At 46.2% G+C, this 12,218-nt stretch overlaps 2 protein-coding genes across 5 annotated transcripts in view; both read left to right on the forward strand.

Moving 5' to 3' along the window:
• LOC144588101 (uncharacterized) overlaps window positions 1-12,218 on the forward strand; it is a 287,228-nt gene that overhangs the window by 187,011 nt on the left and 87,999 nt on the right. The window lies entirely within an intron of this gene.
• The window catches only part of FUT8 (fucosyltransferase 8), a 167,719-nt gene that overhangs the window by 47,589 nt on the left and 107,912 nt on the right, over window positions 1-12,218 (forward strand). The window contains exon 1 of one of the 4 annotated variants that reach the window (XM_072986091.2): window positions 2,040-2,058. The exons of the other annotated variants lie outside the window; for them this stretch is intronic. The gene's annotated coding sequence lies outside the window, so the exon portion shown is untranslated. Of the gene's footprint in view, window positions 1-2,039; window positions 2,059-12,218 lie in introns of those variants that run through there. 4 annotated transcript variants of the gene reach the window in all.

Here is a 12,218-nt window from a genome sequence, read left to right on the forward strand (position 1 = left end):
ATGTGCTGTATGTGGGGCTACCTTTGAGATTGATGCGGAAGCTTCAAATGGTGCAGAACGCAGCGGCCAGACTTCTTACTGGAGTGAGAAAACATCAGCATATATCTCCCACTCTGGCTGCCCTGCATTGGCTGCCCATTCGTTTCCACACTGATTTCAAAGTATTAATGATGATATATAAAGCCCTAAATGGTTTAGGACCTCAATATCTAGCGGAACACCTTCTCCACCTAGATCTACCCGAATCACTCATTCTTGCCAGGATGGGCGACTGAGGGGCCTAACACCGAGGGAGGCCCAGAGCGAAAGAACAAGAAATCGGGCCTTTTTGGCAGTGGCCCCTTGCCTCTGGAACAGTCTCCCCTCAGAAATTTGTCTGGCTCCCTTGCTGGGTGCTTTTAAGAGCCAACTCAAGACCTGGCTGTTTAGGCAGGCCTTTCCTCCTGTCATTTAATTTATTTTTGCCATCTTGTATCATAGTATATTGTTGTTTTATTACATTGTTGTTAGCCGCCCAGGGTAGAATTTGGTCTAGATGGGCGGGGTATAAATATAATATAATATAATATAATATAATATAATATAATATAATATAATATAATATAATATAATATAATATAATATAAAGCTTGTATCTGTTTTATAACACCAGTCAATGTTTTTATAATTTTGACTGTGCCTAGTGTTTTTGAACAACGGTGACGTTCAAGCTCCTCAGAGGAGTACTGGCAAGATCAATATATAATTACTTAGCTGAAAACTCCCTATACCCAACTGAACAGAAAGGAAACTTTAAAAACTCAAGAGGCACAAAAGATCAGCTGTTTATGGATAAAATGATACTGAACAATGCAAAAAGATGAAAAACAAACCTTAACATGGCCTGGATAGACTATAAAAAGGACTTTGACTCATAGCAACCCAGCTGGAGTAACACCTGCCTAAAAATGTTTGGAATCAGTGAAAACATTCAGAAGTTCCTGTAGCGGGCACGCTGAAGCCTCTACCAACTCAGGTCTCCAGGAGTGCTCACTCTTCTTCTCAGGTAGCTGCCACCAGGTATTGCTGTTTCAATACCAATAAATCGCTGAATCATGTGTTTTTTCAAAACTTAAACTTGTTTATTGTTTTAACAAAATAAAGTAAGTAAATCACAAAATGTTAATCAAGGTCTCTCACTCACTGACACACACAGACTCTTCCCTCACTGACTGGTTGGCTCACAGGCCCATAGACACACTCATCACTCACTCTCACAAAATCTCTCTCTAATCTCTCTCTAATCTTCCCTCTTACATCATATACCCCGATATATATTCCAGCTCCTCCCCCTTTGGTACCACCTTTCGTCCCCTCATTGGTTGATGTTCCACTGCCCAGCTGTGACGGACAGGTGAGGCCAGGGCTGAATGCTACAGTTCCAAATGGAAAACTGTCTTAATGGCCCATGGTAAAGAAATTGGGGAAATTAGCATCAAAAGAGCAATATTTCAGGGGGATTCTCTTCTGGATGAAACCAATATCCTGGATCCATTCCAGTTGGGCTTCAGGCCGCGCCATGGCATGGAAACAGCAGTAGTTGCCCTGTTTGATGACCTGCTGAGGGAGGCCAACGGGGGCAAAATGTCTCTGCTGGTCCTTCTCGATATCTCAATCACCTTTAATACCATTGACCACGGTATTCTCCTAGGGAGGCTCTCCGAGTTGGGAATCGGTGGCCTGGCTTTGGCCTGGCTCCTTTCCTTCTTGGAGGACCATCCCTAGAGAGTGCAGATTGGAGAGAGTTTCTCGGCCCCGTGGAGCCTCAACTGTGGGGTCCCGCAGGGCTTGATTATCTCTCCAATGCTGTTTAACATCTATATGAGGCCACTGGGAGGGGTCATCAGAGGATGTGGGGCTTCGTGTCATCTGTACACTGATGATACTCAGCTCTACATCTCCTTTTTTCCAACAACAGTGGATGCTGTCTCGTCCCTTGAGCGCTGCCTGGGGCCTGTTCAGCAGTGGATACAGGAAAACGCACTGAGGCTGAATCCAGGCAAGACAGAGGTCCTTCAGGTGGGTGCCCAGAAGATCAGTGGTCTGGAAAACTCCCTCTCTTTTGGGGGTGACTCTCACCACGAAAAATGAGGTTCTTTTTCGTGGCCTCTGTGAATGCACACATATGGGTATTGTCCGCGCCTGCGCTGACTCTCTCGGAAGATTCTAGAGCTAAAAGTAACAATTTTATGGTGTGATCCTCCACGAGATATATGCTCCTCCCACCCACCATCTTCCCCAGTTCCTTTTTTCCACCGAGCTGAATGGTTCTCAGGAAAGATAGCCTTTTGGCTATTTTTCTAGGCTCCTTTGAGCTTTTGTTTGTTTATCTTTACTTTAAATTACCTACTTCAGTGGTTCTTAACGTGGGTGATAATGCCCCCCAGGGGGCAATTTCATTTTTCAGGGGGGCGGTAGAACGAAAAGGGGCGGTGGAACAGAAGGGGGGCGGTAGGGGGGCGCTGGAGCAAACCGAATATGTGAAGGCAACTGCAGCCGCGGTGCTGGCAGTGGATCCGGTGCCGCCACCGCCAGACAATCCAGCTCTTTCTGCCTGCTATGTCTCGCCTTTCTCCCTTAGGGGAGCACCAAGTGTGGATTGGGTGGAAGGAAAGGGTCTCTCGGGTCCCCATCCTCGCCTGGTGAAGTGCTGTCTTGTCCCTGGGTGGGGAGGGAGAGACAAGCCCCGTTTGTCCATCCTGCCTTCCCGCCCACCTTCCCGCCTGTTGCAAGGGAAGCACGGAGAGAAACGGGTCGATTTAGGGTGGCGTGGCAGGATTTCTAGGGACAGGGCTGGCTCGGGTCATCCTGGGTGGGTGGGAATTCGGCAGCTTTTCTGGCTTTTCTTATTGTCCTATTGTAGCTGGCTGGCTGTCGGGGGGAAGAAAGTTCACCTGGCCAACTTTAAATGGCTTTGAGGGACGTCGAACTTGAGATCTTGCCCAGTCTTCTGTGTACACGGGTGTGATGTGCCTCTATGTGTAAATCCTCTGGGAGAGAAAGCTCTCAAATTGAACCGAGAGCACTGGGGGCAAAATCCACAGGGCTGTCATAGAGAGACAAGCAAACGCACTGTGGAAAGTCAGCCGCTCCTCTTTCTCCCTGAACCCTGAGGATCCGTTCAGTGAAGGTGAAAAGGGCAGCATGTCAGTGGCTTGAGTATAACAGTTTGCTTCAAGAAAGGGGTGGCGGGGGTGCTCCAAAAGGTTTAGACTACAACTCCCACAATCCCCTGCCCTTGGCCTACCTTCCCGCCCATTGCAACAGAAGCACGGAAAGAAACGGGTTGGTTTAGGGTGGTGTGCCATCTCTCATTGAGCTATCCAGCAGTTCAGTTGTTTATTGTTCTGTTGGGTACTTGGAAAGTTGTTTTTAAGGTAATTTGTTATGGATGTTGCTGTAACCCTCCTCCCCCAAAGTAATTTGTGTGAGTAAATGTTGCAAAGAGTGTTAGTTACTCATTACTTTCTGACTACTGTAAAACCCTTAGGACTGTGAAGTGATTGGCATAAAACTTGAAAATTCTTCTCAAAATCTTCTGAAAAGATAATGTGAAAATGTTACATTAAACAAGGTTCATGTGTAGAAGGTTGCTTTGGTCAACAGACTTTTGCATTATTCTAACAATGCTCCTTGAATTAAAAAAAAAGAATTTAAAACTGCTGCAAGGCAATATACAACTCTAATTTGCTTCTCTATTTCCTTACTATAAAGTCTACTATCTACAGAATTCCTCTCTAACATTGCTCTGCTTTTTAAAAAAAATTATTTTGAGACCCAAGTGGGTTGCTATCTTGAATTTAGGGTTCAGACAGCAGCAAAGTCAATATTCCTTTCCTTTCAAACAAATACTCTATTATTGTAAAATTCTCCGATTCTTAAAATTCTGTTAGGACTTGTAGCTGAAGTGACAAAACCAATTGCTAGCATATTATTGCCAGCAATGGCAATAATATGCCAGCTGACATATTATTGGTCAGTATGAAGACAGTCTTTTGGTGAAACTAGAAAGTGCCATTAATACGTAGTCCTGGCTATGTTTTCATCAGGATGTGGCCAGAAGCCATGAAGACATACTGTTTTTAATTGCCGCCCTTTAGCATCAGAGGTAGTTTGTGGAAGATAAAGTGAAGCTTTTATCAAGCTGCATTTTCAAGCTTTGGAATACACAGGCTTGTGTCCAGTAAGGATCATCTTGCTGGTGGAAGGAGAAATTAGGCTGCTTCCCTACCTTAATTTTCTTTCTCCTGTGCTGCCCTCATTCTCCATTGCCACCACACCAAGCTCAGTTACCCAACTCACACTTAACAGCAGATCTGAAGTGGTCTGCAAGAGGGAGGGGCATCACTGAAAACTGTCTCCTTCCCTCTTCTGAAAGGGGACAGTGCCTTCTCTCAGTGGAGTGACTTCCACTGGATAAAAACCTCAGCACCCTTTTTTCATTTTCATGTCTCGTTTTGTGTTTTGCCCATGGGTGATTGATTGATTAGGCATCCTTCAGTCTCGAGAGACTATGGTAACATGCTCTGTATGGAGGACTTGTAACAGCATATTGTGTGGCTGAGAAGGCCAATTTGAGTGCGACCATCCCTTCCATACTGAACACAAATACAGTCTCCCCTGTCCAGCTCCCTGATTTTGCAGCTTTCGGGAGTGCCTCTTTGCCTCGGCCTGCTGGACAAGGGTCACTTCAAATTGGGAGAGGCTGTGACGCAACGCCTGCCTCCAGGCTGAACACTCAGATGTCAAGGTTTCCAATCTGTTGAGGTCCATTCCTAAGCCTTGAGATCCCACTTGCAGATATCCTTGTATCGCAGCTGGGGTCTCCCTCTGGGGCGATTTCGCTGCACTAATTCTCCATACAGGAGATATTTTGGAATCCAATGTCAAAGGGATCTGATGTTGAGCCATCAAAAACTACAGTGCCCTTCATTCCCCCATGAAAGGACCAGATGATGTTAAGGAGTCGAGGTGGACATCCAATCTTGGAAAGTATTTTAAAAAGGCCCTCCCTGCTAACCACATCAAAGGCCTTTGTGAGATCTATGAAGGCCACAAAGAGTGGCTGTTGTTGCTCCCTACATTTCTCCTGCAACTGTCTGAGGGAGAATACCATGTCAGTGGTGGATCTGTTAGCTCAAAATCCACACTGTGATTCTGGAAAGATTCTGTCTGCAAGGACCGGGTGTCTCTTCAGCACAACACGGGCAAGCAACGCTGAGAAGAGAGATGCCAGGGTAGTTATTGCAGTCGCCTCTGTCTCCTTTGTTCTTACACAGTGTGACAATGCTTGCTTCGTTTTTGAATTCTTGTTGTTCTCTGTAAAACATTTTGTGTTTCTCTTTGTATTGTACTGTACTTTTTAACATGCACTCCAACTCCAGTTCGATATTATATTTTGATTTCTCAGTTTTATGGTTTCAGTTTTTTTGTGCTCTTCGTGTAAACTTTTTGTGTAGATATATATATACAGTGGTTCCTCGCTTGACAGCGATAATCCATTCCAGCAAAATAGCTGTACAGCGAAATCATCAAGCGAAAGTAAAAAACCCATTAGAATGCATTAAAAACTGGTTAATGCATTCTAATGGGGAAAATACCTCATCATCCAGCAAAGATCCTCCATAGGGTGGCCATTTTCCGGTGCCTGTAAAGCGAGCAATCAGTCCTAAACACAGTGGGGAGCCATTTTGCACAGTGGGGAGCCATTTTGTGACCCGTGATCAGCTGTTTCAAAACCATCATTAAGCGAAAAATTGGTTCCCGAAGCAGGGAACTGATTGTTGTAAAGCGGATTTCCCCCATTTAAACATTGTTTTGCGATCGCTATTGCAATCGCAAAAAACTCATCGTAAAGCAGATTCGTTGTGGAGCAGGGTAATTGTCAAGCGGGGCACCACTGTATATAATTTGTCGCTCTGATTTTTGTTGATTTCCTTCTGTAAAATTTTTCTTTGTGTCTTTTTAACCCTTTTTATAGTGTGCATGAATATGTATTTTCCTCAAATCTTAATTTAATTTCAGAGTTTTTGTCTTCAAATTTTTAGTTCCTGCATTGCGGTTTGTTTTTAAGCCATTTTTATATTTCTTTTTGCATCTTAAAATTCACTTGTAACTAAATCATTAAATGTCATTGTTTTTTGGGGGCATTTCATTTTCTTGCAATTGAATTTTATTTTCAGGGGTCATTGGATTTAAGTGTCTTGAATAAATAAATAAATAAATAAATAAAACAAACAAATAAATAAATAAATAAATAAGAAAGATATTGCCGTGGGGAGGGGGGCAATGATAACTTCCTCAATGGCTCAAGGGGGTGTTTCTTTCAAAAAGGTTAAGAACCACTGACCTACTTAATGATCCTCCGCGTCTTTTGTTTGTCTAATCGGTTTCCCGCAGTCTTTTTATTTCCTTCTCCCCCCCCCCCAGTTCTTTGCTTATGGCCTCTCTGTCTCCTTTTAAAAGGTGTATGACCTGTGTGAATAAAATCGCACCTTTGGACAGGCATAGCCAGTGTCTTTTTTGTTTGGGTGAGGAACATCCTAGCCATTCGTGTCCTGCTTGTAAAAATTTAACCAAGCCGGCAATAAAACAGAAGCTCCAAAGACTTCGGTCTTACCTTTGGCAAACAGCCATGAATCCTACTTCGTCTTCGGAAGCGGCTAGATCTGCTGCCCTTTCAGCCGATAGGCTTCCAGCGGGCCAGTCTACCTCTGATTCTACCTCTGTGCTACCAGCTAAGGACACTGTTGAGAAAGCAAAATTGTCTAGTAAGCACAAGTTGCCCTCCTCTCAGAAGTCTCGAGCGCACGATGCAAGCTCAAAGAAAAAGCCCAAACCTTTCCTAAGAGGCCTAGAAAGGACAAAGTTCCCCGGGTGGAGCCCCCTCAGCCTTCTCTGCCTTCCCCCATCCTCGAGGAATCATCCAGAGAAGCCCCTGACTTGGCCTCCGATGGAGATGAAGCCCATGATGTCGCGCCCCCCAACGATGCTGCCCCAAACCCTGAGCATTGGCCTCAATGCGGCTGTGCCACAGTCCAGCCCGGCCTCAGCCCATTCAGACCCTGACTCGGGGCGGGCAGCTGAAAGCTCGGCATCCGATCTGGAGGTTCCCCCTTCACCTCCACGGAAGAGAAAGGAGAAACGAAAGCAACCTCTTCCCCACCGAGATCCGTGCCATTGCAAGGCAATTTTTGCCCTTTTCCAATGGTACCATACCATTTTGACCCCTTCATCTGGCAGACCCTGTACAAAAGGTACCAGCCTGAACAGGCTAAACGGACCCGAATGATGCCAGAACTTCCCCATGCCGTCCCTTTAGTGGACTCAAATCGCCTCCGTGCTACCACTTTGGCCCCAACGGCTTCAGCTCCGCCTGTATGCCCTCCGGCCGATCTAAACCAATGCCTCTAACTTGAATGCGAGACAGGGCTCATGAAGCTGTACCCTTACGTCCCGCACCACTGATGCCGAACCCCATGCCATCTCAAGGCCCCTTTGAAGGCATGCCGATCCAACAACATCAAGCTCCCCTGACAGAGGGCTTTGGTGCATCAGACTCCCCTTCATCTCCGGGCTCCCCTGCATCTTCGGAGGCACAACACTCTGAGTCCTCCCATGAGCCTGAGTTTCCCCCTCCAGTCCCAGATACGAGGGGCAGCCATGCTTTGTCCTCCTCAGATGACTTCTCCTATTCTACGCTTGTTTTCCAAATGGCACAAGCCCTGAATCTAGACACCGAACAGCCCTCGTCCACGGATGCCAACCCGATGTTCGATGACATCAACCAGGAACGTCCCGTTCCATTGAGTCTCCCCTTTAACAAGTCCATCCTTCAACTTATTAAGGATACTTGGGGAAAACCTCCTTCTACTATGCAGATTTCTCGCTGCACCGATGGCCTCTATAGGACCCACGGTGTCGATGCCGAATTCCTTAATAAACATCCAGTGCCTAACTCTGTTATCGTTGAATCCAGTCAGGCCCGAACCCAGACTAGGTCCAAGCCTACTCTTGCCAGAAAAGACGGCAGAAAAGTTGACACAATGGCAAAACGAATTTACTCTCTGCAAGCCTTTTTGCTCAGGAGTATCAGCTACCAGGCAACTATGGGCACCTTTCAGCGTCATCTTTGGAATCAAGTCTTTCCTCTTATTGACTCATATCCTGAACCCATGAGATCTGATCTCATCAACATCCATTCGCAAGCCATTTCTCTTGCCAAATATCAGAGGATTGCGGCGCGGCACTCTGCTGAGGCCGCTTCTAAAACTTTGGTTACCTCCATCTCTATTCGACGCCATGCCTGGCTCAAATCCTCCACGATCTCTGATGACACCAAGTCCAGAATCGAGGATTTACCCTTTGATGGTGCCGGACTGTTGAATTCCACAACTAATGATACCATGGAGGACTTTCATTAGAAGCGCAAAACCATGCACTCCTATTCTGCTCAACCTTCTACCTCTTACCAACGGCCCTTCTACCGCTCGGGCCAGTTTTATCCCAAACAATGCCAGAATCAACGGTTCCAGCCTTATTGACAGTATCGTCCTCACCAAACTGACAGGTCCTTACCTGCACCTCAGCCTCTGATGGCATCATACCGGCCTCAAAGCTTACCTCGCCAGCGTCAATCCTTTCATAAAGGACAACGAAAGTGTAAGCAAAATTCACAACTACCTATGCCTGCCTTTTCTGACATTCCTCTTTACCCACTGAACTGTACCAAGCTGGCCCCATTTCTCCACCGTTGGCAATCCATCACCTCAGGTAAATGGGTTCTATCCATCATAGCATCTGGCTACCTCATAGATTTCTCTGAATTACCCCCGTTGGGGTTTATCCGTTACACCCCCTACAGCTGTCAAACCGACAGTTCAATGCATTCCAATGGGGGAGAAAAAATTCACCAAAAATTAACAAAGACTCAGAACACAGCCAAATTAAGTTTGCACAGGTTTTGCAAGGTGCACTAACAATCCCAAGCATTTAAAACCGTTTTTGAACATTGTAAGACACTTTAAAAATAGCGAAAACAGACATCGCAAAACCATTGGAATGCATTGAATAGGCTTCAATGCATTCCAATGGGGGAAACATTATATCGTTTAGCGATGTTTCCTATGGCGATTTTCGCTTAAGGACGGTAATCCGTTCCCATTGGAACGGATTAACCGGTTTTCAATGCATTCCTATGGGAAATGGTGTTTCGCTTAGCGATGTTTTCCCATAGCGATGTATTTTTTGGGAACCAATTAACATCATTAAGCGAGGCACCACTGTATGCTTTGCAGAGCAGCGTCCGCCTCTTTGCAGCCTTCTTAGATCTAAAAGGAGCCTTAGACTCTGCTGACAGAGACATCCTTTGGCCAAAGCTCTCTAGGCTGGGTATTGATAAGAGACTCCTCTTTCTGATCCAAGACATCATGCAGGTTCTACCTGTCGTATAAAAATCTCAATGCAGGTGCTCTCTCCAGTCAGATTGTCTCTAACAGAGGAGTGAAGCAAGGCTGTGTCGTGGTGCCAATTTTGTTTAACCTATTCATCAATGATCTTGCTCCACCCCTACATAGGATTGATGGCTACAGCCCTAAACTAGGCCCCATATAGATTCCAGTCTTACTATATATAGGCATCCTTCAGTCTCAAGAGACTATGGTAACATGCTCTGAATTGAGGAGTGTCCTCTCCAGAGCATGAAGCCTGGGTAAAGTAATATGGAGGATAAGCTGTTACCCAAGCAGCAGATCCCCCCTCTCCACATTGCTGAAATGGTCCAATGGAAAGGCAAGAGCCAATACAACTGGTTCCAGCAACATCGCAGGAGCTGGCAGAACGACATGAGCTGCCTTCGGGACTCCAGCTCCGGATTTTGCCTCGAGGTTAACTCCTGAAGCCTTTTCCATGAGTGGATATAGCCACAAGGCAGTGGAAGTTTGAAATAGGAGTTTCCCTTCTCCTAGATGGGCTGCCTTCCATGGCTGAATGGCCCCACCTACCCGGCCTTACTATATGCGGATGAAATGGTTCTCCTGTCCCACACAAGGGTTGGCCTAAGGTGGCTAGCTAGTGGTTGCTTTGAGTACTTGTTATGTAACAAGCTCCAACTGAATTTCAACAAATCTAAAATCATAGTTTTTGGCAAATCATGGAAGCCCTTTTCCTGGTTTTTCAATAGTAATTATCCAGCAGGTTATAGAGTTTAAGTACCTGAGTGTCTCGTTTCAATACAAACACACCTGGTCAACTCACTGGCAGGCAGCGGTTAATTCAGCACAGGCTATCTTGTCCTTCCACCGTACTTGGGGCAGTTTGTACATCCTTGCTGTACTGCAGATTTTTAATGCCAAATCTGTAGCACAGCTTCTTTATAGTGTCCCCGTTTGGATACCTGCATTTCACAGCTCTATGGAAAGGATCCAATCAACGTTTCTATATAAAATGTTTGGCCTGCCTCACTTGTTATCTGACCCTATGCCTTGAAGCTGGTCAGCATCCTGGCTTGGCTCAGATTTTTCGAATACTGGGTCAGAATCTGTTTTTTCTTGGCCCAGGACATTCTGTTTCAAGTACTGTTGTTGCTGTTGTTGTTTAGTTGTTAAGCCATGTCCAATTCTTCGTGACCCCATGGACCAGAGCACGCGAGGCCCTCCTGTCTTCCACTGCCTCCCGGAGTTGGGTCAAATCCATGTTCGTAGCTTCAATAACACTGTCCATCTTGTCCTGTGTCGTGCCCTTCTCCTCCTGCCTTCACTCTTTCCCAACATCAGGGGTCTTTCCCAGAGAGTCTTCTCTTCTTATGAGATGGCCAAAGTATTGGAGCCTCAGCTTCAGAATCTGTCCTTCCAGTGAGCACTCAGGGTTGATTTCCTTCAAAATGGATAGGTTTGTTCTCTTTGCTGTCCTGGGGACTCTCAAGAGTCTCCTCCAGCACCACAATTCAAAAGCATAAATTCTTTGGTGGTCGGCCTTCTTTAGCTTTGACTATGCATACCTTTGTTGGCAAGGTGATGTCTCTGCTTTTTAAGATGCAGTTCTTCACTTCCACTGTGTATTTATAAGGGATTTGGTTTAGATTCTACCTGACTAGCCCAGTGGTTTTTCCTACTCTCTTCTGTTTAACCTTGAATTTTGCTATGAGAAGGTGATGGTAAGAACCACAATCAGCTCCAGGTCTTGTTTTTGCTGACTGTATAGAGCTTCTCCATCTTGGTTGCAGAGAACATAATCAATCTGATTTCGGTATTGCCCATCTGGTGATGTCCATGTATAGAGTCACCTCTTGTGTTGTTGGAAAAGAGTGTTTGTGATGACCAGCTTGTTCTCTTGACAAAACTCTATTAGCCTTTGCCCTGCTTTGTTTTGAACTCCAAGGCCAAACTTACCTGTTGTTCCTTTTATCTCTTGACTCCCTACTTTAGCATTCCAGTCCCCTAGAATGAGAAGAACATCTTTCTTTGGTGTCAGTTCTAGAAGGTGTTGTAAATCTTCATAGAATTGGTCGATTTCAGCCTCTTCAGCATTGGTGGTTGGTGCATAAACTTGGATTACTGTGATGATGAAAAGTCTGCCTTGGATTCATATTGAAATCATTCTATCATTTTTCAAATTGTATCCCAGTACAGCTTTCCCCACTCTTTTGTTGACTATGAGGGCTACTCCATTTTTTCTACACCAGGGGTCTCAAACTCAATTTACCTGGGGGCCGCTAGAGGCAGAGGCTGGGTGAGGCTGAGCCATATCAGGTTTTCCGCCAAGCGGAGCAAGAGCCCAAGGAAGCCGCCCAGGAGTTTCCTTAGCCTGGCTGGGGCTCCGAGGAGGAGGAAGAGGAAGCACCGCTGGCTGCTGAGGTGGCCGCTGGCCGAGATGGTGCTGGGGGTGCTGAGAGAGAAAGAGAGCCAGAGAGCTGCTTCCCTGGAAGAGGTGGTGGCGGCTGCTTTTGGTGGTGCTGTTGGCAGCGCTTTTTGAGGACAGACTGGGAGTGAGCTCCGCTCTCAGGCATCACTTGGCGGTGGCTCAGGTGCTTGGGGAAAAGGGCTGGCAGCGCACCTCGCTCGCCGGCTTTCCCCCAAGACAGTATCTCTTACACCCTCCATCCGGAACTGCAGCCTGCCAACCGGCAGACAGGCGGGCTGGCTGGCAAGCAGCAGTTCTGGATAGGGAATGGAAGAGGCGCT

This window comes from Pogona vitticeps, chromosome 1 (assembly GCF_051106095.1).
Source record: "Pogona vitticeps strain Pit_001003342236 chromosome 1, PviZW2.1, whole genome shotgun sequence".
In the NCBI taxonomy this organism is placed as follows: domain Eukaryota; kingdom Metazoa; phylum Chordata; class Lepidosauria; order Squamata; family Agamidae; genus Pogona; species Pogona vitticeps.